We start from the raw sequence: 24,358 nt of genomic DNA, 5'->3' as shown, positions 1-24,358 counted from the left end.
AGAAATCCTGGGAAACAGAAAATTCATAACCATGAGAGCAACTGGTGATGACCAAACTAGAAAGCAATAGAAGAGATTGATGTCTGGTAATCAGTATTGAAAAGGCAGTGCTGAGATTTAAAGGGGGAGTTCTAGAGAGAAATGAGAACTGCCTGCTAGGATTCATGTGCTCCTGATGCACAGTACAAAAATTCAAAACCATGAATCTCAAAAATCCCATATCATAAGTTATATCACCACTATAAAGTGCAATTTTGTAGAAACATCTATTTTATGTGACAGTATCCTTAAAGCTCATAAAATATTTGAGTTGTGGGCAGACTTTTTTTTGAAATTGAAACTAACTTCATAACTCTGAGCTACCTTCTGGTAGGAATGGAAGTAAAACATCTCCTAACCGTAGGACAAAAACATCTGCCCTACCCTTATCTCCATGAAAAGCTTTCTTCCTAGCCAAGAGCTCTTCACAGGAACACACCGCACCACATCCACTCTGCAATGGTCCAGAGGAAAGATCAAAGAAGTTAGGAGATGAGAAAATCTAACCTGAAGGAAGAAAAGACACTAACTGCTTTAATGGGCTTAATGAGAAAGTGAAAAGAAAGAGGACAAAGCATGGTTCAATACAGGACACAGGAATTCAGAAGCTCTGGGTTCCAATATTAACTCTGCTATTATCACAGCATGTGATCACTCATCATCGTTTAAATTTTTCACCAATTAATTAAGGACACACACACAGAACATACGAAACTCAGGCCATGAAAATGACTGCAGATATTTCCCATCTTAAATGCCTAGCAGGTCCTGATACAACACCTCCATTCTTTCTGTGACTACTGAAAACCTTGAACTTTCACACTTTTCCCAAAAACTAAGACTGACAATCTTCTCAAAAAGACCTCCCTTAACCACAACCACCACTACCCATGTCTTTATCTCTCATCCTGTATTGTTTGCTTCATACCACTTATCATTGTCTAAAATTATATTATACATATTTTTCTCTCTGTTTATTACCTAGACTATAAACTCCATTAGGGACAGCATTTTGTTTTGTCCCCTGTCACATCCCCAACATTTGGAAGCCATACCCAGCCTAGCCATTGTAGGAACTAAATAAATATTGACTGAATAAATGAATAAGTTCAATGCTGGAGTCCAGAAGGAATTTGTACTGAAGCAGGTTGAAACAATTTCAGTATTTCTGAAACTAGAGAATTGAGGTTTTGAATTACCTCAAAGTCACTACAAGTACAATAACACTGACAAGAGAAGTCTTAAAGACCCTAGAATGCGACAATTCTATAATAATCCACCCCACTCCTGGTACTATATGTTGCTGAATGACTTCTGTGGGCTAACTTCAGTATTTTTGCAACTGTTTTGGTTCTCTACAGCCTACTCACATGGTTAAATTTAAGGGTTCTTACACTGGGCACTTAAAATGAAAGGGAGGTTCCATATATAGGGTATACGGACAAAAGGAAAATATAGAAATATCACCAATTGACCCATCATACAAACCCCACTCTGGGTCTCAGAATAGTAGATCATTATGGCTCCAGACACATTTCCCCTCCTGCATCATGGCTTGGCTGCTTGGGTTCCCATCTTTCCCATTACAGGTAGGGACATTACAACATCATCCTAATGAACAGCTATAATACCAAGAACAGAAGTCCCATGCTGTGAACAGGACACACACACACGTACATGCACATGTGCACACACGCACATACTCTGGTCCATTAGAACAAAACTAGCTTCTCACTGATCCCTCTATCTCAGGGCTTATTTATTCCTAAGACACAGACAGAGGATAAAGTATTTACTATCTTCTAGTAACTCAACTACTTTATTTAGCTGAAGGAAATAAATTCAACGAGTCAGATTATTTGTGTATGCAGGTCCTGTTGAATTATTCGTTATTTTAAACCAAAGTACATTTACTACCCAAATTCTGAATATTAGTATTGCCTTCATTTACTTTCACTTTTTTCTTAAATAAAAAGGAAAAGACAAAACCCAATGCCCAACAGAAGACCTAAATAGACATTTCTCCAAAGAAAACATACAGGTGGTGGCCAACAGGCAAATGAAAAGATGCTAAACATCACTAATTATTAGCGAAATGCAAATCAAAACTACAATGAGGTATCAACTCACCTCAGAATGGCCATCATCAAAAAGCCTTCAAATAATAAATGCTAGAGAGGGTGTGGAGAAAAGGGAACCCTCGTACACTGTTGATGGGAATGTAAATGGTGTAGCCACAATGGAGACCAGTATGGAGGTTCCTTAAAAAACTAAAAATAGAGTTAACATAAGACCCAGCAATCCCATTCCTCGGCATATATCCAGAAAAGACTAAAACTCTAATTTGAAAAGATACATGCACCCCAATGTTCACAGCAGCACTATTTACAATAGTCAAGAAAGGGAAGCAACCTAAATGCCTGTCGACAGATGAACAGATAAAGAAGATGTGGTTTATATATACAATGGTATATTACTCAGCCATAAAAAAAGGAATGAAATAATGACATTTGCAGCAACATGGATGGACCTAGAGATTATCATATTAAGTGAAGTAAGTCAGAGAAAGACAAATATCATATGACATCATTTACATGTGGAATCTAAAAAAGTGATACAAATGAACTTATTTACAAAACAGAAATAGACTCACAGACATAGAAAACAAACTTATGGTTACCAAAGGGAAAGGCAGGGGAGGGATAAATTGGGAGTTTGGGATTAACAGATAAACACTACTATATATAAAGTATATAAAATAGATAAACAACAAGGACCTACTGTATAGCACAGGGAACTATATTCAATATCTTGTAATAATCTATAATGGAAAAGAATCTGAAAAAGAATATATATATACACACATATATATAAATACATAAATATAAATATATATATAACAATCACTTTGCTGTACACCTGAAACTAACACAACACTGTAAATCAAGTATACTTCAATTTTTTAAAAAAAGCCCAAGAATAGATAACATAATAAAACTTTTTTAAAATTTTGCCTACTGTTATTATATGGCAAACAGCAGTGCAGATGTATTGACATGAATAGAATCTGTCCCTGGGGACTTCCCTGGTGGTCCAGTGGTTGGGAATCCACCTTCCAATGCAAGGGACGTGGGTTCGATCCCTAGTGGGGGAACTAAGATCCCACATGCCGCAGGGCAACTAAGCATGCCTCAACTAGAGAGGAGCCTACACGCTGCAACTAGAGAGAAGCCCACGCACCACAACTAGAGAGGAGCCCACATGCCACAACGGAAGATCCCACGTGCCACACTAAGGCCCAACACAGCCAAAAACAAAATAAGATAAATAAATTTTTTAAAAAGTAGAATCTGTACCTTAGGGCTTCCCTGGTGGCGCAGTGGTTGAGAGTCCGCCTGTCGATGTAGGGGACGCGGGTTCGTGCCCCGGTCCGGGAGGATCCCGCGTGCCGCGGAGCGGCTGGGCCCGTGAGCCGTGGCTGCTGGGCCTGCGCGTCCGGAGCCTGTGCTCCGCGGCGGGAGAGGCCACAGCGGTGAGAGGCCCGCGTACCGCAAAAAAAAAAAAAAAAAAAAAAAAAAAAAAAAAAAAAAAAAAAAAGAATCTGTACCTTAGAAGTTAGTATGTGTTTATTTTGCCAGCAACAGTTTAGTTTCAGCAAAAAAGTATAAATCACATTAAATTAATTTTAATGTATTGTTTTTTCTGAGAAAGGCCTGTATATAATTTGCTAATTTATTTTGATTTTACAGCGATGTAAGAGTTATTACAATACAAGCTTATCCCAAGTTTTAGACTTATACATTTGAGAAACATTATCATAAAAATTCTTTTAAGTCAATGTTGGGGACCCATGAGAAATCAGTCCTTTAAAGGGGGCTTATAAATGACTAAAGTTTGAGAAACACTGAGACAAAAATGAAACAATTATTGCATAACCCCTTTTTTCCTCATGAAACATAAACTCCCTCCTACCAGAAAGAAAATTGAAAAGTATCCCTTTACTCACAGACCATCATATAAACTAAAGAAATGGACAACTAACTCTAGACAAAATTGCTGATTTTTGAAGCAGTAAAGTCCTACTGAGCTACCCACATATCCTTAACCCCCACTATACCTCCATCCTCACCCCATTTTTAGAGGGGCCTAAAAATGGCTCATTGCTCTAAAATAATGTTTCTCCCAAATGAACTTCTGCAAGCAAAGCAAGATAGGAAGAGCCCTGTAACAGTGCAAGTGAAAGGTTGTAGTTTCTGCATACCCTGTTTTCTCAAAGCATCAGAGAAATACACACTGGGATGGGATACAATCACAGTTACATACAGCAGAGCTGCCCATATAAATACCTGATTGACACAGAACTGGGCTACATACATCAACTGGCCTTACTGCTATAAATCTGAGAAAGAGCTCTGATTGACATCTCGATCCAAGGAGCAGATCTAGTAGTAGAAACTAAAAAAAAAACAATAACAACATGGAATTTATTTTTTTAACTTCAACAACAAAAAAATTATCTTAAAGATTCAGGGGACAGGCAGACTTCTGAAAATAATTTACTACAGAAACCAAGATAACATTCTAGAAAACTTCTGACAATAGGATATAACACCTGAAAGTCATAGGTAAGAATATGTTGAGATGAAATGAAAAAAATAATAGGATTAAAGGAGAAGCAACAGAAAAAACAAAAACCTGAAATGAAAATGAAAATACAAGGTAAGAAAATCAACAAGGCACTGAGAGTTAAATGTACATTAGTGTGGAACTTGCTCTGGAAAAAATGCATTTGTGATAGAAAGCACAAAGTTGAAAAATTATTCCACAAAATGAAAAACAGGGATAAATAACTGCAAACAATGCAGGCATACTAGATATGGAGGATGGAGAACAAAACTCCAAACTAAGAACTATAGATACACCCTAAGAATAAATCACAACAATTAGTACAAATGCAATAAATCAAGGAAAAAAACCTATTTAGCTGAAATGTATACATATCTAAAGAACTCATCATACTCCAAGCAAAGTTAGTAAGTAGACATATTCTGGGAAATTTTTTAAATTATAATTTTAAAAATCCAACAATCATTTAGGTAAAGAAGTTAACTACAAATAAATACAGAAATATACAATAATATATACAAATAAATAAATATACATTGTTAGGCAACAGAGAAATGGCTACAGTGTTTTAAGAGAAACTGTTTTATACTCAACTGAGCTGTTATTCATGTGTGAAGTAGAAAGACATTCTCAGTGTTAGCATTCTTATAAAATATAACTCTCAGGCATCGAAAGTTCCTTGAAGACACAGCCCAGACAAAAACCAGATGAATAAAAATTTTAAATTCAAGAATGTGGATAGAGAGGTAAATTAGAACTTGGTCAGTTATATAAGGAGATACTAGCTCTTCCAACGTAGCTCCTGGTAAGTCCAAACTTTGCAGTAGATGTAATCTTGGTCTCTGAAAACAGACTGCATATCAGACCCCTACCCCTCAACATGGACAGATGCTCTCCCAATAGGAATGGCCCATAGTGCCTTATCCACAATGTCAAAATCTATGAAACTCTGAAAACAGAAAGATGTTCTTATAAATCATTTCGTGGCAAAGTGAACTGATGTGGAATGATTTGTAGGGGATTTTTAATCCCACAAGTGTTAATATTCATCATTTTGTTGCATAAATATTAGTAAATTGGATTATAGCCTATTATCACATATTCTGCTGGAATATTATATAATATGCAATATTCATCCTTTCTAAAATCCAAAGTATTTTGGAATTCCAGAACACACTGAAGGGTTTCAAGTAAGATATCAGGGAACTTGAGTAGATCAACTCACCCAAAAGGCTCACTTTCTTATAGCAACCCTAACCAGTTTATTCATCAATAACATGCTCTACCTCTCTGGACACACTGACTCTCAAGACAACTGATTTCTTTCTACAGTCTCCACTGGGCTCTCAATTTTAGAAGACATTCATGGAGGCGGAGGAGTCGTGCCTGACTCTCCTTCCTGAATACCTAAACTACCTGCCCATGCTGAAAGCTGGAGAAGCAGTACTTAGGCTTCTTTACAGTGATGAAACTTTCCACCCCCAAGACTCATTTCCAACTGCTTTTCTCTAGGCACATTTATTCTCTGTTCAAGCAATTACTATTCTATCCAACCCACTGAGAGGGTGGCAAGGCCCTTGCCATCTGACCTTAGGGAAATGTCAGGTTTAACACAGGAGGCTGTGTATTCCTGACACAGCTGTGGTACACTCCAAGTACCTGAACAATCTAGAATAGCATTCAGTGGAAATGTCATTACAATTTTGAACAACCTATGTTACACTGAAGTTTTTCTAAGATTTGCTTCAATGATGGAAAGGATCAGACTATGTTTCCCTTACTTCTCAGGCTCATTCACAGCTGAGTCATAAAACATACCCTCCTCTCTATTTCGACTCTCAGAGCCCTTACTAGTCTCTCTCTCCAGACCTGCTGACTCTGACTTGCTTATTCTCTATCATGTAATATCACATAGAGATATTATTATATCTTTATCTCATCACTTCAGAGTCATCTTTTGTCATTTACCCAAAGCCTTTCACTATATACTTTGGATGGTTTAAAACCTCTCCTCACACAGAATATAAGACTTAGCTTGCCTGTGTTCAGTGCCCCACAGCCATAGGCAAGCCCTACTGTATCTGTTAAGATCAGCACACATAACAGGAAAAAAATAAAATCAGGATTGAATAAGTTAACAGTTTATTGACGTCAGTTAAGAGAAGTCCAAGGATATGTAGTCCAAGGCTATTAGTGGCTTTTCCATGGTCAAACATCTATCGTTATGTTCCACTATCTAAACATATAGCTTCTATTCTCAAGGTCATCTCATAGATGAAGATGGCTGCTAGAACCATAGCTCACATATACCTTACAGGCAGCAGGAAAGAAGAGGAGCAGAAAGTCATAGAGGACACACTTCTCAGCCAAGGCAGCTCCTAAAGATGTTCTGAAAGTCCCATTCAAAGCTTAATGCTTACTTCTCATTGTCCCAACTCACCTACATAGATTCACCCAGCAGTAAGGAAGGCTAGCTTTAATTTGGCCAGCTGTAAAATCCACACATATATGCACACAAACACTCAGAATTTTGTTCCTTGGAAGAAGGAGAAAATGAATTTAGGTTGGGCAGCTAGCAATCTACCAGCAGTTTCTGCCATAGGTGCCTCAGCCCCAGCATGAGATCAGACATTTATCAGCAATAATAAAACACTCATCTCTCAATTTATACCTCATTTAGATTCATATGAAGTAGTAAGAAAATCAAAATAACTAACTGCAATTTTCGTATAATAAATAAGAGGCAAAGGGATATGTTTCAGTAGGTTGGAAAAAGCAGACATGTCTTTCTGATATTTTAATAAGAGCCATAAATAAGGAGTTTGTAGGTGGAAGATCTATTGAAAATGTCCAGGAAAGCTGTAAATAGCACTGGTCATATCACTGGCTGCTTTATTCTTTATATTTCCCATTATAGGAGTTCTGGCCATATCAGTGATGCCCCAGACTTACCCCTCCCCTTCCAACTGGGTAGCACTGACCAGTATTACTCATGTGTTTGCCTTTTTCAGTGCAGCCAATATCCTCTATATTTTCCACAATGGGGTTCTCTGCAATATCAGCTGTGTTGCCCAGTCATGATATCTCTTTAAACGGCTAAGACACTTTTAAATACATAATAAACACACTCAGGAAACATCTAACCACACAAAACAAATTTCAGAATCCCCAAACCATGCAGTGTCATATGGCAACTGGAAAGGAGGGGGAGTCTGGGAAATCTCTTCACCCAATTCACGTTGATTTTGCAGGTTTCCTAATTATCTAGCCCACAGAAGACCCAACACATATTGGCAGGCAACTTTAAAACATGTTATGCAGGGCTTCCCTGGTGGTGCAGTGGTTGGGAGTCCACCTGCCGATGCAGGGGACACGGGTTCATGCCCCGGTCCAAGAGGATCCCATGTGCCGCGGAGCGGCTGGGCCCGCGAGCCATGGCCGCTGAGCCTGCGCCTCCGGAGCCTGTGATCCGCAGCGGAAGAGGCCACAACAGTGAGAGGCCTGCATACCGCAAAAAAAACAAAAAAAAATAAAACATGTTATGCAGACACTGTATGTATTTAAAATTATCTATTCCATAATGTTTTATTCTAAAAACACAAATTAATCATATACAATATAAGAAGCAGGTATAAAATCCTCTATTAAAAACATTCTACTTAAAGATGTGGTACATATATACAATGAAATATTACTCAGCCATAAAAAAGAATGAAATTCTGTGATTTGCAATGTGGATGGACCTAGAGGGTATTTTGCTTAGTAAAATAAGTCAGACAGAGAAACACAAATACTCTATATTATTACTTATATGTAGAATCTAAAAAATAAAATGAATGTATATAACAAAACAAGCAGACTCAAAGATATAGAGAAGTGGTGGTTACCAGTGGGGAGAGGGAAGGGTGGAGGGGCAAGATATGGATAGGAGATTAAGAAATACAAACTACTATGTATAAAATAAATAAGAACAAGGATATATTGTATAGCACAGGGAAATCTAGCCATTATTTTGTAGTAACTTTAAATGAAATATAATCTATAAAAATACTGAATCACTATACTGTACACCTGAAACTAATATTATAATTCAATTTTTTTTATAAAAGACTATGTTATAAAATTAATCTAATCTACTTTTTATCTCTATAGATTTGCCTTTTCTGGGTCTTTCATATAAATGGAATCATACAATATGTGGTCTTCTGTGACTGATTTTTTTCACTTAGCATGTTTTCAAGAATTGTATGGTATGTCAATTACATATCAAAACACCATTTTTTAAAATCAAAATTAAAAAACAAAATAATAATATAATCATAAGCTGAAAAGAGACTCACCTACAACAAATTTAAAAATTTTTAATTGAGTACGAACTTCAGGGGAAAACTAGCAAAAAATACAACAGAAATAATCATTAATTTCAGATACTATAAATTCAAGACAAAAAGTATTAAATGTAATAAAGAAGTTTTTACCTAAAGTATAATCACAATAAAGATATAAAAGACATGAACTGTTACAAGCACTGGAACTCAAAATAAACACAATTGTGAGAGATAATTACACAACTCTCTCAGCCCTTAACAAACAGATCAAGTGGAGAAGAAGATGTGCTCAAATATAATGAATAAGACTGAATTTGTAGGCAAATATCAAACTTTAGTCCTTCTCAGAGAATATATTTGCTTTGGAAAGTAAAACAATTACAAAAACAATCATATTCTAAGCCATAAAGATAAATTCAGTACATCCCCAAAAGCAGAAACTGGACTGGCCACATTCTCTGAACACAAAGCAATAAAGCTAGAAATTAATCATGAGAGTTTAAACAAAAATAAAAACCATATAGAAAAAAACGTAACTTCTCCACATAAATACTAGAGTGAAAAAGAAATCCAAACACCAACATCAGATTATTTATAAAGACAGTGACTACACTATTTCATCAAAACTAAGGCATGTGACAAAACTTAAATGTAGAAGCAAATGTAACCTTAAATGTTTTGATTTGGTCATAAAAAAGTAGAGAGTAAAAATAAATTAAGTATACAAATAAAACATCCAAATAAATGAGGAAAACAGAAGAAATAATAAAATAAATATAGAAATTACTTAATAGAGAAATAAATTAGAAAACATAAAATAGTATTGATATACAAATTCAAAATCTGATCCTTTAATAAACCAGTAAAATATATATCCTTGGAAATTCCATTCAAGAAAGAAAACTAAAAATATAGGATAAGAATAGAGACCCAACCAATACAAAAAAAAGTAAAAAGCCTAAGAGAATAGCACATAATATTATAAGATATTTGGAATAAGTGATGAATTAATAAAAAAGGAGACTTTCTCAACATAATAATATCTATCCAAACCAATACCATGCTTAATGGTAAAATACTAGAATCATTCCCATTAAAATCTTGAATAAAATAAGAAAGTATGCTTTCTCCCTTACTACTTAACACTGTTCTAGAAATACTGGCCAATAAAATGAGGCATGAAATAAAAATGAGATAAAAGTATTGAAAAGAAACAATTATCAACTGTAAGTTTTATAAAATTAAGGGGAGAATTCAATAAATAGGCAGATAAATTTACATATACAAACATAAATAGCATTGCTATATACCAGCAATAAATAGGTGCAACTGATAATGAGAAAAAAAGTTTCCTCTGATAACAGCAGCAAATATATTTTTTAAATACCAGGAATGACAATAATAATACCACCGCAGATAACATTTATTAAACTCCAATGGAGACAAAAAAGGAATGGCCAGAGAAACAGGATTTGGGTAGGTTTGTTTTAGGGATGTTTTTTCTTTCAAATTAGATGAGTCATAAGCAGGTATATAAGCCAACGGGGAGGACTCCCTTGAAAACAAAATGTTAAGTGTAATTGGGAGAAAAAGGCAAATTGATAAATTCACCTAAGTAAATAAGTTAATTTATGTATGTACTGGCCTAGTTCCCTGACCACATTAGACATTTTACTAACAACTGTTCTTTCTTCTCCCTGACCTGACTTTGTGCTGTAGTGAATTACAGTCATGGAAATACCATTTCCCTGTTTGTCTGATTGTGGGAAAATCAGAACAAAAGAAAGAAATTCTTTTGACCTGATCTCCATCAATAGAGTAATCAGTGTAATTGAAACACATATCCTGATAATCATAATAATTTGTCTTTAAAGATAAAAGTAATATATTACTTTGATCGTGCAGATAAGTGCTTCAATTCTTCATTGCATACTGCTAGCGTGAACTTGGTCAAAACAAAATCTATACTCCATGATTATAATTTTATTTGCATAATTACACAGGAAAGAGAGTGGGTGGGAATTTTGCTTTGAAACTTTTCTCTTTTCCACTTTGCTGGCATTGTTTCCACATGATATTTTATCTTGAATATCAAAAATAACCATGGTAGATACTGATGTATGAAGTCAGTCCCACCACACAGTGTGTGCTATGTAAATGTGAGTTTGGATCATACTGAATCACTTCTGTCTTGGCTCTATAGACATGGGAAGAATCACGATTTTGTTGAGATTTTTTAAAAATCATTTTTTATTAAGTATTCAGGTTCCCAGCCACTAAGCTATTAGCACTGGGATGTATACAGATATAAAGCTATAGAGATTAAAATAGTTTTTATTTTTAGTATAAAAATAAAATGAATTCTTATATTTAAAACAGGCTGTTGAGCTCTTTTCCTCTTCTTTGCTCTTCTGTTTATTCTTTTAATTAGTCCCCTTTTTACAATTTTCCTCTTTTCGGCACTAATTATGAAAGTGATGAGTGGGTCATACTTTAAGGCACGAAGCTAAAAAAATAATCTCTAAAGGCGTTGTCTTTCTATAATGGACTAAATTAACAAGTAGGAACACTTCACACTATTTTGGCTGATAATACTAATTTAGGCGCCACTCAAGATCCACTTGGGAAAAGCATACATTGATTCTTTCCATATGCAGCATGAAGCAATTCAAATTTAGAAGATACCACAGGTCAGGTCAGAGGACATTAGTGTGGGGGAGTTTACTGAGGTGTGCTCTCAGGACCAATACAGTACTTGCAAAGGAGTGAAGAAAGAAGGATTAGGCAGATGAAGAAGATAAACTTTGTAGCAATCTCAACAAAGGCCTCAGCTAACCCCATAAAAAGCTCTGGAGCTGGAATGACCCTTTGAGGTTGTCCTGTGTTGGGAAGAAATAGAGCTTTTATAGTCCCACATGGACATATCTTTGGATGTGGGCTGCCTTCCCCACCAGGGAGTGAGGGCGACCTTGGCCAACGCAGCTCTTTACAGCCAAGGTCAAGTCCCAGAGACTCAGGTGAGGGCTGTCAGCTGCCAACATTCCCAGAAATTGGTAAAATGAGTGCTTTAGGCCTGAGGAGAGGGGATTTGGACAGCATAATTCAGCATCTACCACACAGGAATAACAGGAAACATTTTTTAAATCTGAAGCTTCTAACCAAGAGGCATGTCACAGAGGTTACTGGTCTGAGAATCAAAGGAACTATATGTTATCTTGTCACTTCCACTAAAAAAAAATTTGTGGCTTTTGGAAAGTCACTTTTCCTCTCTGTCTTCAGCTGTAAAATCAGAGTTTTGACAAGAGAATCACCTATGGTCTCTTCTACTTTGACAACCCTAATTTGGGTGCCTTAATTTTCAGCAAAATCAAGAGGAAAGGATTTCAAATGTAGTCCATGCCTCATAAAAAGTTTAGTTTCACTTAGAGTTTAAAGTCTTGGATTCCATTATTTCCCAGTCAGATTAGATTCCAAAACTCCAAAGTAATTTTCAAGTCCCTCTGATAGTATTAATACAGGTACCTTTTAACTAAATCTAAGAGCAAAATCTAAGTCCCTGAAGAGGAAGAATGAAGATGATTGATCATAGAATTCTAGCGCTGAGGCTAGAATCCCAGGCTGCTGGCTTCAAACTGGGAATTCAAAGGAACTTCTTTAACCCTAACTCCATCATCATTCATTTTTTCAAAGAAATAAAACTGCAGTGAACCCATAATGAATGTGATTATCCTTGTAAAACCTAGTTGTGCTATGTTTCTTCTACTGAGAATTGGAATAGCCCACACTACCTCCTTTATTATCTTCTGTCCCTCTTTGAAAAGGTCCTTAGCTACATCTGGGGTCCCCACTACTCAGAACAGTCAATTGATAAAGAAAAGTCATCTGCTTTTCCAAATGTATGAAAGTCAGCCATCTTTATTTGGACATTTTAATATAACTGCCCAGGAGAGGTACAAAAAAAACTAAAATGACTACATTGGATTTACTGTCTCACTCTATTAGGACTTGTGTAGCATCTTTTTCCCTTAGAGGAACAAAGCAGAGAGAACTAAAAATAGAGGGCATTGATCTTTTCCTGGCACTAAGCTTCATGAAGAATAGTTTTTTGCAAAAGAGCAGCTTTATTTCATCTATTTAAGAATTCCACATTACATGTGCAACACAGCATTTTCTTTAATGTATTCCATTCCTAGTTCTGCTTTTTATTTTGTCAACAGCAACTTTAATGTTAAGGATTCATACCAAAAAGAGGAGGCTGAAAATACATAGTTCAGGATGAAATGACTCCTCTTTTTGTCATAGACAGGAAGCTAACTTAAACTGATGTTAAACTGTCACTGAACATGAAAACAAAAAATGCAAGCTGTTGATTTTAACAGAACTTGTATACTGTTTACACTGTGAAAGCCCATTTTTAGTTATTTCCAACTATTTTCTATTAAAAGCACTGACATGTTTCCTGCTGTTTTCATCAGGCTTATGTTTTCATTTTCTACTGGAATGTTTCTATGTACTTGTATATGATTATGCCCCAATTTCTGTGTAACTCTTCGAATATGTAAGAATAAGACTGTGCATTTTTGTACTAAGAAGGGAATTCTGTGTCTTATTCAACAAAAGCCATACTAGTTAGTGCATCCTATCAAATTTTCAAAACTAAGAAAGGATGTCAAAATAGTCCTTAAAGATTGATAACTAACAAAGAATACCAACAATAAATTATTTCTGACATCTAAGACTCACCTAAGTGCACACTTAGTTTGTTTTTCTTTCAAAACATTAACCTGATACATGCCCCAAGTAAAGATACTGAAAGAGGCAGTTTCCTGGACTGTAGAGTCCATTTGTGATATGCCACACCCCCACCTGGGTCCCCTACTGTGAATATCCTCAAGGGCTGCCTTGAGGCCTGCATACTTCCATCACGGCCAGAGAAATGTTTCTGGAACAATATGGGCAGTGACCACAGAACACAGAAATGCGGTATTTTGGTATAAAAATATTTTTGCTAAGAGGAAATGGAGATAAATTGTTGGCAGAAATGAGGTTTTTTGCAATTCAGCCTTGAGAGAGTGAGAGAGAGAAAGAGATCAACTTCTACTAAAAATACCCATAGACCTGGAGACTCCCTGGTGAGGAACATAAGTGGAGTCTAGACAGGGTGCCAGCTGGCTCTGCTAGGCAATGACTTGGAGTGGGTCACTCTCTGAGCCTGGGTATCAGAATGGGTCTAGAAAACACTCTGGACCCAAGGAGTTGTACTTTGAGCTATGCAGAATCAACTCTCGTTTCCTGTCCAAAGCATGAAGTTGAACTGCATCTCCAAAGTCAAGACTAAACCAGGAATGAGAATAAACAAACTCCTCCTGTTGTGGGTTAAATCGTGCCCCCCCGAAACGATACATTGAAATCTTAACTCCTGGTACCTGTGAATGTAACCTTATTTCAATATAGGGTCTTTGTAGATGTAATCAAGTTAAGATCCACAATGGATTAGAGTGGACCCTAATCTGATATGACTCGTGTCCTTATGGGAAGAGAAGAGACACAGACACATGCACTGAGGGAAGATGATATGAAGACATACAGAGAAATACATGTGATTGGAGTGACATGTCTACAAGCCAAAGCGATGTGTCTACACCAAAATTGCCAGCAACCACCAGAAGCTAGGAAGAGGCAAGGAAGGACCCCCTCTTAAGAGAGTATGGTCCTGCCAACACCTTGATTTCAGAATAGGCTTCAAAGCTGTGATAAATTTCTACTGTTTTAAACCACCAAGTTTGTGGTAATTTGTTATGGCAGCACTAGAAAACTAAGAGACCTGCCTTGAGAATGGGAACAAGGGGCAGAGATGAGCCTGCATTGAGGAAACTGGAGGAAAGTATCATGAAGCAAGCAACATTTGAACTGTATCTTAATAATCAGATATTATTTCAATAAGTTGAGATGATAGAAGACAACCCAGTAGACAAATACCGCATGAGTGAAGGGGAGCAGTAGGAAAAGGCTGGTCATGTTTGGGAAACACCAGGAAGTCCAATTTGAACATGCCACAAAGTGTGTATGGAATAGAGGGAGGTAAGACTACAATGTGAGCTGAAGCCATATGGAGCAGAGCAGCCTAAGGAGCTCTGACTTAACCCATAACTAATAAACAGCTATTGAACTCCTTTTGGCAACATGTGATTTGATCAGAGCCAAGCTTAGGAAGATTAATGTGTCAGTGTATGTAGCGTGCCTTGGGGAAAGGAGAGAAACAGAAAAGAAGGTGAAAAACAGTTAGGAAGTCACAGTAGTAGTCCAAGAAAATAATAATAATAATACAAAATTGCATAGAGGCAAGAAACAAAAGAAACAGAAGTATAAGCTTTGTCAAGACAGAATTGAAAGTTCTAAACACTTGATTTCACATACGGGTGAAAAGAATAAATGAAAAATAACTGAGCCTGGGTGACTAAGATGAGAGAGACATCATTAACAGAGATAGTTAAGTTGGAAGGGAGGTGGACTTAAGGAAAATAACAGTTTGAGAAGCTGATTTATGCTAGGTTAATCTGAATTCTTGCCTGCTACACAAAGATGCTTCATTCTTGCTTGAGAAGTCTCAGAGCCAGTTCATATCTCAGCCTAAGGTATATAGCATTGAGCTGGGAGTCGGGGGGAAGACAAAGGAAAAATGGTGGGGGGAAAGACTCTAAACATACTTAATAACATCTCAACAGGTCACATGTATGGATCCCCTGAGGAATCAGAAAGCACCACGATTTGAGGTTGAATAAGCCACAAGCCACAGTCTTGACTAGGACACAGGACAACTTTTTCCCCAGCTCATCTGTCTTTGGGAATCTTGGAGAGGGGTGGAGATGTCTGCCTTGGAAAATAGACCAAGGACCTACAGGGGGCCCACAGGTTAGTGCTCTGTCTGATTCAAAAGGGAAAATAAAGCTTGTGTATATCCCCAAGTGCACATATTTTACTAAGCAGAACATATAACAAGAAGCATTGTAAATATAATGACTTTTAAAAAGGAATGTGCAGGGCTTCCCTGGTGGCGCAGTGGTTGAGAGTCCGTCTGCCGATGTAGGGGATGCGGGTTCGTGCCCTGGTCCGGGAGGATCCCACATGCCGCGGAGCGGCTGGGCCCGTGAGCCATGGCCGCTGAGCCTGCGCGTCCGGAGCCTGTGCTCCGCAACGGGAGAGGCCAAAACAGTGAGAGGCCCACGTACCGCAAAACAAAAACAAAAACAAAACAAAACAAAAAAAAGGAATGTGCAAATTTCTAGGTCAAAGTTAAAATTTTTAAGGGCACTAGGATATCTAGTTATACATGTTAAATTATGCACTCTGGAAAACTGTAAGAACACCATTTGAAAGTTCTTCTTATTCTGAACGGAAAAAATGGAACTCTCAATTATTAAATTAATACAGATACAGAAATTACTAACCAGAAGAATGTGTTATAAATAATGCTAAAGGAAAAGTGTAGCCTCCTTCATTCAGCAGCACCTGCTATAGACCAGACACTGGCACTGGAGAAGCAAAAAAACGTATGACCCATACTCACAGGGAGATTACAGACAAAATATAAGGAAACCAACAAATAAGTAAGTGAAACAAACAAAAGATGCTGTGATAGAAAATAATGAGTAGAGGACATGTACTTTAGATAGGGTGGGCATGGAAGCCCTCTCTAAGAAGCTGACCTTTAAGCTGAGATCTTAGGATGAGAAACAACCAACTTTATAAGAACTGGAAGAGAGAATGTTTCTGCCAAAATGCATGGTTAAAATACCTTAAGACAAGAAAGCCCCAGCATGTTCAAGGAACTGAAGGAAAAGACCACTCTGCATGGTACGAAGGGAGGGAAGACAAGAAAGGCACAAGATTAGGCTGCCAAGAATAGCAGGAGCAAGACTGAGCAAGCCTGCTAGGGCACCACAAAGTTGGGAACTATGTCTAAGCACAATGGGAAGCTGAAGAAGAACTTTAGACTGGGAAACATGATCTAATTTTCTTGCTTAAAATTTTATCTTTTTTGCTGTATAGAGAATAAATAGCACAGAGCTTGGCAAACTCCAGATACTCAGTAAGTGGCAAGAATAGAAGACAGAAGACACGGAAGGAGGCTCTTTGAACAATCCAGCTGAGAAATTAGGAGATGGATATATTCAAGAGATATCTGAGATAAAACTGACAGGAATTAAGGACAGATTGGAATAGAGAGGTGATGGACAGGGAGGAATCAAGAATAACTCCCAGGGGCTTCCCTGGTGGAGCAGTGGTTAAGAATCTGCCTGCCAATGCAGGGGAATCGTGTTCGAGCCCTGGTCCGGGAAGATCCCACATGCCGCGGAGCAACTAAGCCCGTGCACCACAACTACTGAGCCTGAGCTCTAGGAGCTCGCGAGTCACAACTACTGAGTCCATGTGCCACAACTCCTGAAGCCCACGCACCTAGAGCCCATGCTCTGCAACAAGAGAAGCCACTGCAATGAGAAGCCCGCACACCGCAAAGAAGAGTATCCCCCTCTCGCCACAACTAGAGAAAGCCCACGTGCAGCAACAAAGGCCCAACACAGCCAAAAATAAATAAATAAATTTTAAAAAAAGAATAACTCCCAGTGTGATGACTCAGACAACTGGCTGGATGATGGTGCCACTGACTAAGGTGGAGGAAAAGGAGCAGGTTTGGGAGACGGAACCAAGAATTCAGTTTTGAACATGTCGAGTTTGGAATGCCTGTGAGACTGTCATCTAGGTGCTCACATACATGAACCTCGAGGTAGAAGAAGACATCTGAGCTGGGCATATACATTTAGGAATAGAGAAGACCACTGTGAGAATGACAGAGAACCTCCCACACTTGGAAGTGAGGGGAAAGAAGAAAAATCTCCTGAAAGTCATCATTACTGTCAAGCACACATGCCACAATGTGCCCTTTCTGATCAAAGTGTCCACTCTTACCTGCCTAGAGCTAAGTATTATCCTGAGTGTTAACGATAATCACTTCTTTACGTCTCTTTATAGTTTTACCACCTAGATATTCAGACCTAATGATATGTTTAGTTTTCCTGTTTCTAGCATCAAGGTTAGGCTATCTGCACAGAGTTGGAGAGGAAACGCTCTTTGTCTATTCACTGGAATAGTTGGTACAGGATTGGGATGATTTACTTCTTAAAATGTTTGATAGAAACCATGGGTAAACTGTTAGGGGACTGGACTATTCTTAGTTGGAAGGTTTGTAATTACTGATTCAGTTTCTGTAATAGTTACAGAAATAGGTTGATTCTCAATTATTGAAACTAATGCAAAAAAATAGTCAAATACTGACTAATTGAACACAACTTTCATAACCTGATATATATATTTTTTCTTTTAGGAGGGAGTTGAGGGAACAGGGGGTTGGGCTAATTCGTTATTAAATTATTATTCAATTTGCATTTTCAGAATATATGTCTCAAATAATTTAATATTTAAGTAATTTACAAATATATCCTCAGAATAAATTACTCAAAAAAGGTATTGAATAGCTGACAAAACAAAATTAAATTTTTACGACAGATAATGTACTGGACTTGTTTCACGTGCCTCCCCAGATTTGCTCAGCCAAGGTTCTCTGTTCAGTGCTACCAGTGACACAATTAAGATCATCTTGCACTAACTGAATTGTTGAAAACCACTAACAGGAAGTGTTGCTCTTCAACAGAAGATTTGTTGCTGCATTTGTTAGGCGGGCTGTGTCCTTGTTTCACTCCCCCGGCTCAGCATCCTGGGCTGCAGGGTGGCTGCCCCAGTTCCTACCTATTGCTTACAGGCATGGCCTTTTGACTTCCATCAGTTTCCCTGTTGCCCCTGAAGCACAAGAGGCAGGAGGATCCCCTCAGCATGTGTGCCAGAAGTCTGACAAAAAGTTTGCCAGAAGTTTGACAAAACAATCTATGTCCTTAGTCTAGCAAACGGCAAAAATTTTCAACCACAACAAGAAAAAGAATGTCAAATGTGCTTTTCTTGACTCAGGGTTCCTTCAGTGATCTCATTTCACCTGCAGGAACATACACTGTGATTAAGAGAAGAATCTGAAAACAAGGGGTAACTCAGGCAACTGATGATGGAGAGTTTCAATCCTGGATCTGCAATTAGTTCACCACTACTCTTAGGAAGTGCTTACTTTTTCTCCTTATCAGCAAAATAACGTATCTATAACAGTATCAACAAAACCAACCACCAAGGCAGACAGACCGGTATTGATTTGCTTTCCCAAGGATCAAGGGTTTCATTGAATCGACTTCTAGAAAATTAACCATTCCTTAAACACTTCAAAGTTTTACAACTAAACTGTGAAACTCAGATGAGCTCTTTCTCTTTAGGCCTTGGTGGTTTGCAGGTAGGGTGTGCAGAAATTTTCACCTGTCAAGGGGCAAGTTTCTTTTTCTTTTTTCTCTTTTGCAAAAATAATGGAGGGGGAAAAGATTCACTATTTTTGAAATTATTTTTCTAACTAAGCATCCTCCAAACCCTCTCTATTCCTTCCCCATGAGAGCCCTGTATACATCCTCCCATATCTTTTTCATACAAACATACTGAAACACAGGTATACATGTAATAGAGTTTCTTGGCTATTTATTTGTACACAGATGGAATTTTCTTATACATATTATTCTGAAAATTACTTTTACTGATTTTATATATATATATATATATATATAGTGGATATAAAGATCAGAAAAATAGGACAGATTCATTCTTGTTAACAGCTGAATAATATATCATAGTATGCATGTAATACAATTTATTTAATCATTTCCGCATTAAAGTGCATTCAGGCTACGTTCAGACTTTTGCTTCTACACGTAATACATCGATAAACTTCTTACATAATGGAGTTTTTATTTCAATAGGATAGATTTTCAAAAACGGGCTCCTCAGTAAGAGTCCCATGTATTATTTATTTTTAGATATACAGCCTACTTTTCTAAAATGTTATAGAAATTTATAGTTCTACTAGGAAGAAATGAGTGCATATTCTCTCAATGGCTATTGTTACTCTTTAATTTTTGCTGATCTGACAGACAGAAAGTAGTATCTCATAGCTGCTTTAATTTGTATTTCCCTAACTACTCCTGAGGTTGAATATCTCCTCTACAGTATTTACTGTTTTGTTTTTTATTGGTTTGTTTAGCCTTTTCAGTTTCCTAACTTGAGTTTTATTTTAATCAGTTTGTGGGAGATCTTTGAGGGATATTAACCCTTCATCTGGTAAGTGGTTAATATCCCTCAAAACTCTTCTACAAATCTCTATATGTGTTATAAACTTACTTCTCAGTCTATGGTTTGCTTTTCTTTATGATATCTTTTGCCATATAGTTTTAAATTTTTTTATATAATTATGGCGGAGACTACCAGTCACCCACTAAAATCCATTCTGCTTTCTTCTTTGACACATGGTTGGACTATACTTTCCTGCTCCCCTGCAGTTAGGTGGGGCCTGGGACTACTCTCACCAGTCTAATGTCAGCAGAAGTAGTGTACATCTCTTCTCAGACTGAGGCCTTAAAAAGTAGCCACACTTCTTCCAAGTTCTGTTTCTCCTTCCACCAGCTGGAACCTGAACATTACAGCCCAGTTTGACCATGGAGGGGACAAAATCTTAAGAGATGACAAAGGCACATGTATCGGCCAGGGTCCAATCAGGAAACAGAAACCACGGATAAATTTAATATAAAGGATTATTATTATAAAGGAAAACTTTAATATAAAGGATTATTATTAAATGAATAACTGTAACGAAACACTATATGGGACCCTAGAGCTGAGGGAGGGCATCCAAGGCCAACTTAGAAAGGAGCCCCTTCCCTAAGGCTGGGGTCAGACCTCATTTAGAAGTAAAGTTCAGCCCACTAGACAGGAGAGAATTTTACTTGTTTGCTCAAGCCAGAGCTGGTCTATGTCACTGGAAGAGCAGGAAGCAGTCCTCCAGAGTGCAGGCAGGCACAGGTGATTGGCAACTGGTAGCCTGGTGGCAGAGGCATGCAGAGGGGGTGGGGCCTGGGGCACAGGTCTGCAAAGGGAATTGTGGCACCTTCACAGGCAGGAGGCCTTCAAGAGCCAGTTTCTGTGTGAAGTAGGCCCCAGGAAAGTTATCGCCAAGCCAATCTGAGGCTGTAAGGTTGCCAAGGATCTCTCATTCTGGGTGCACATTTGGGGCGGAACTCTACTGGATGTCCTCATACCCACACTGATGATCCACCATGCAACCACCAGAAACCACAGATGCCCCTTCTTCCAGCAATGTCTGTCCCGCACCCCCTGTTGAGAAAGCTTAATATTTTGCATGCTATAAAGGAAAGATGCTAAAGGAATTCTATTCACCATCACAGAACACGTATTCACATAATGTGAATGTGGCAATAAAGTGATAACTGGCACACTGCGACTTAACTTGGAAAGGGCTTGAGTTCCTGAACGACCACATGGTCCACCCACAGCCCACCACCACCTGAAACATAACATGAGAGATAAATAAGCTTTTGTGCTTTTTGAGTCACTTGGAGGAGGAGGCTCTTTGCAATAGCAGTTTGGTTTTTTGTCCTATTTCAGTAGTCTTCCGCTCCTCGGCTTCTGGGGTTCCTGCCTTGCTTAGGAAGATCCCCTAAATTTCATTTAAAACTCTACAGCAGGTGATTATCCAATTATGGAAAGACTAGTCAAAAGAAAACAAATATTGTCACCTTGGTTATGACTGGCTGCCAGCTACTTCCTGATATAGACAAAAAAAAAGGAAAAGAAAGACAAAGGAAATTTATATAAGAGCCATGAACACAAACCACTCTAGCTCCTTTGAGTAATTTCTGTGAATACTTTCCAAAATACAGACTTAAAGCAGCTGCAGAGAGGGATTTAATATAAAATAATCATAAATAATTAGTTCTTCTAGCAGATTGAATGTCTTCACCATTCTATACAAACATTTGTTAATTAAGCAAGAGGCTTGAGCAGCTGGAAACACGGAAGGCATAGTTCAGTGGAAAGTTCTACATTGTCTTCCCCCCAGAAATTATTCCTCCAGGCTACAACTCAGATCTAACATTAGGATTGTCCTGTCATGTGTCATGTGTCCTGTCAAGTTAACTGTAGCCTCCCTACGTATTCTCCATCATCCTCTCTTCCTCTAGCATCATTTTCTTTTTTGTGAGAAGAGAGCATGGCCTTATAGATAAAGTCTGTTGACATTTATGGCTGTGCTGTGTATGTATGTTGTATTGGCTAGCCACTGTGGGAAAATACAAAGGAAAAACAGACCCCTGTCCAGATCCAAAGGCATTACAGGCTCTCAGGGAATGTGAAACAATACGTGAAATGAGCAGGTCATAGGAACATATCACTGCTGAAAACCCCAATTGTACCAGGAGTCCACCAGCTGCAAGAACAATGAAGAGATACAAGATGAACACATATTTCACTTCCCCTTTCCTGTGCATGTCAGAAGAAACCACAGTACATGTATATGTAAATACTGGCTGACTAACTGAGGCCACCAGAAGACAAGGCACTAGTCAGAAGTTGGTGATTATCTGAAGGCAGGTGGTAATAAACATCATTGTTGATGCTGGTACTTTTTGCATTTAATGAATTTATTACATTTCAGCCACTGGTTCTAAACAGCAGCGTGAAAATCCAGTAGCAAATAGCATCTTTCTCACTACTGTTTTGTTGTGATTTGGAACCTTCTTCCGGAAATTTAGGCTTAAATTTTGGGATACTAAAAAACAAAATCACCTACCATCGCCCCAACATTTTAACCACACCTTTTCACCTGTGTACCTCCCTTCCTGCATCCCTGATCCCACCTACCTAGAGAATTCCTACTATCCTTTAAGACTCAGTTCAAATGTAACTCTTCTGCTGAGTCTTGTCTGACTTCCTGTATAATAGAATTAACTCATCCATCATGAGTGTTGTCATGGCAGCTTTGGACCCTTTTAACACATCTTCATTTCCTGATCTGTGGCAGGGATTCGGTCTTATGTATATATATTTGGTGTTATATTTATATAAATATATATATATATATATATATCTACTGCACGGCATTTTTATGTGGCCAATAAAAGTCTATTACATGAATAAATATTTCACTTTTGCTATATTGCCCGCATCATATAATGTTAGGACTTTACATTCTTAAAATACTTCACTAAGAGATGAATAATGTTCCAATAAAATAGTGTGTCGGTTTGTATTTACAGAGCAGCCCTTGACTGTAGTGGATTATGTCTTGGAGGCGTGGTGCCCTCTGCTGGTGTCTTTTTAAACAAGCACAAATTTGGTACCTACAGTGCAAGGCTGGCCTTTGTTTAAGTGGTGGTTCTAAACCCCCTGGTGTGCTGGACCCCAGATAACCACATGGTCATAAACTATTTACAAAAGGCCAGTAGTGCAGAATGTTCACTTTCATTTTAGTCTGTAAATGATAGGCAGGATATTAAATAGGAAACAAAGACTGGTAAATCTCTTTATAGCTGTTTTATAGTGGCCCTGACTTGCTTTAATATTTGTATCATTTTTATTATGGCCATAATTTTAAGTGGCTTTATGCCAGTCTTGCTGGGACCATATAACCATACCAAAGAAATATAAAATATTAATGTCACCGAAGTTCCATGATCTCAGGGAAAGTGAAGAGCTTCAAGTAACTGATGGTCCCAATCTTTGATTCTACAAAACTACAAAATAAATATATATGTATGGACTTGAAAATACATTAACAATAGATTGAAACAGTATTACACATACAGTGCATGTACGTATATATAAATAGATATAGATACATATATGTGGTGTGCATCTAATTTTGTAAATACATATTTTATATACACCTATCTGTAGGAAGAAAGGTCAAGAATAATATATCAAAATGCTAATGATTGTAATCAGTAGATGGCAAAATTTTCAGCTGCTTTTAATTTTTTGTGTATCTATATCTTTCTAATTTTTTTCTGAAGTAACCATGAATTACTAGAGTAATGAAAAAATGAAGAGAGAAAAATTCACAGATAATGTTACTAGGGGAAACACTGATAGGTAAGACCTAACATCAAAACTCTCCCACACTACTATATATAAAATAAATAACTAATAAGGACCTACAGCACAGGGAAATCTACTCAATACTCTGTAACGGCCTATATGGGAAAAGAATCAAAAAGGAGTGGATAGGGACTTCCCTGGTGGTGTAGTGGTTAAGACTCTGCCTGCCAATGCAGGGGACATGAGTTCGATCCCTGGTCCGGGAAGATCCCACATGCCGTGGAGCAGCTAAGCCCATGAGTCACAACTACTGAGCCTGTGCTCTAGAGCTCATG

Source organism: Phocoena phocoena, chromosome 2, assembly GCF_963924675.1.
Source record: "Phocoena phocoena chromosome 2, mPhoPho1.1, whole genome shotgun sequence".
Classification (NCBI taxonomy): domain Eukaryota; kingdom Metazoa; phylum Chordata; class Mammalia; order Artiodactyla; family Phocoenidae; genus Phocoena; species Phocoena phocoena.
Note: the sequence above shows the minus strand (reverse complement) of the source record.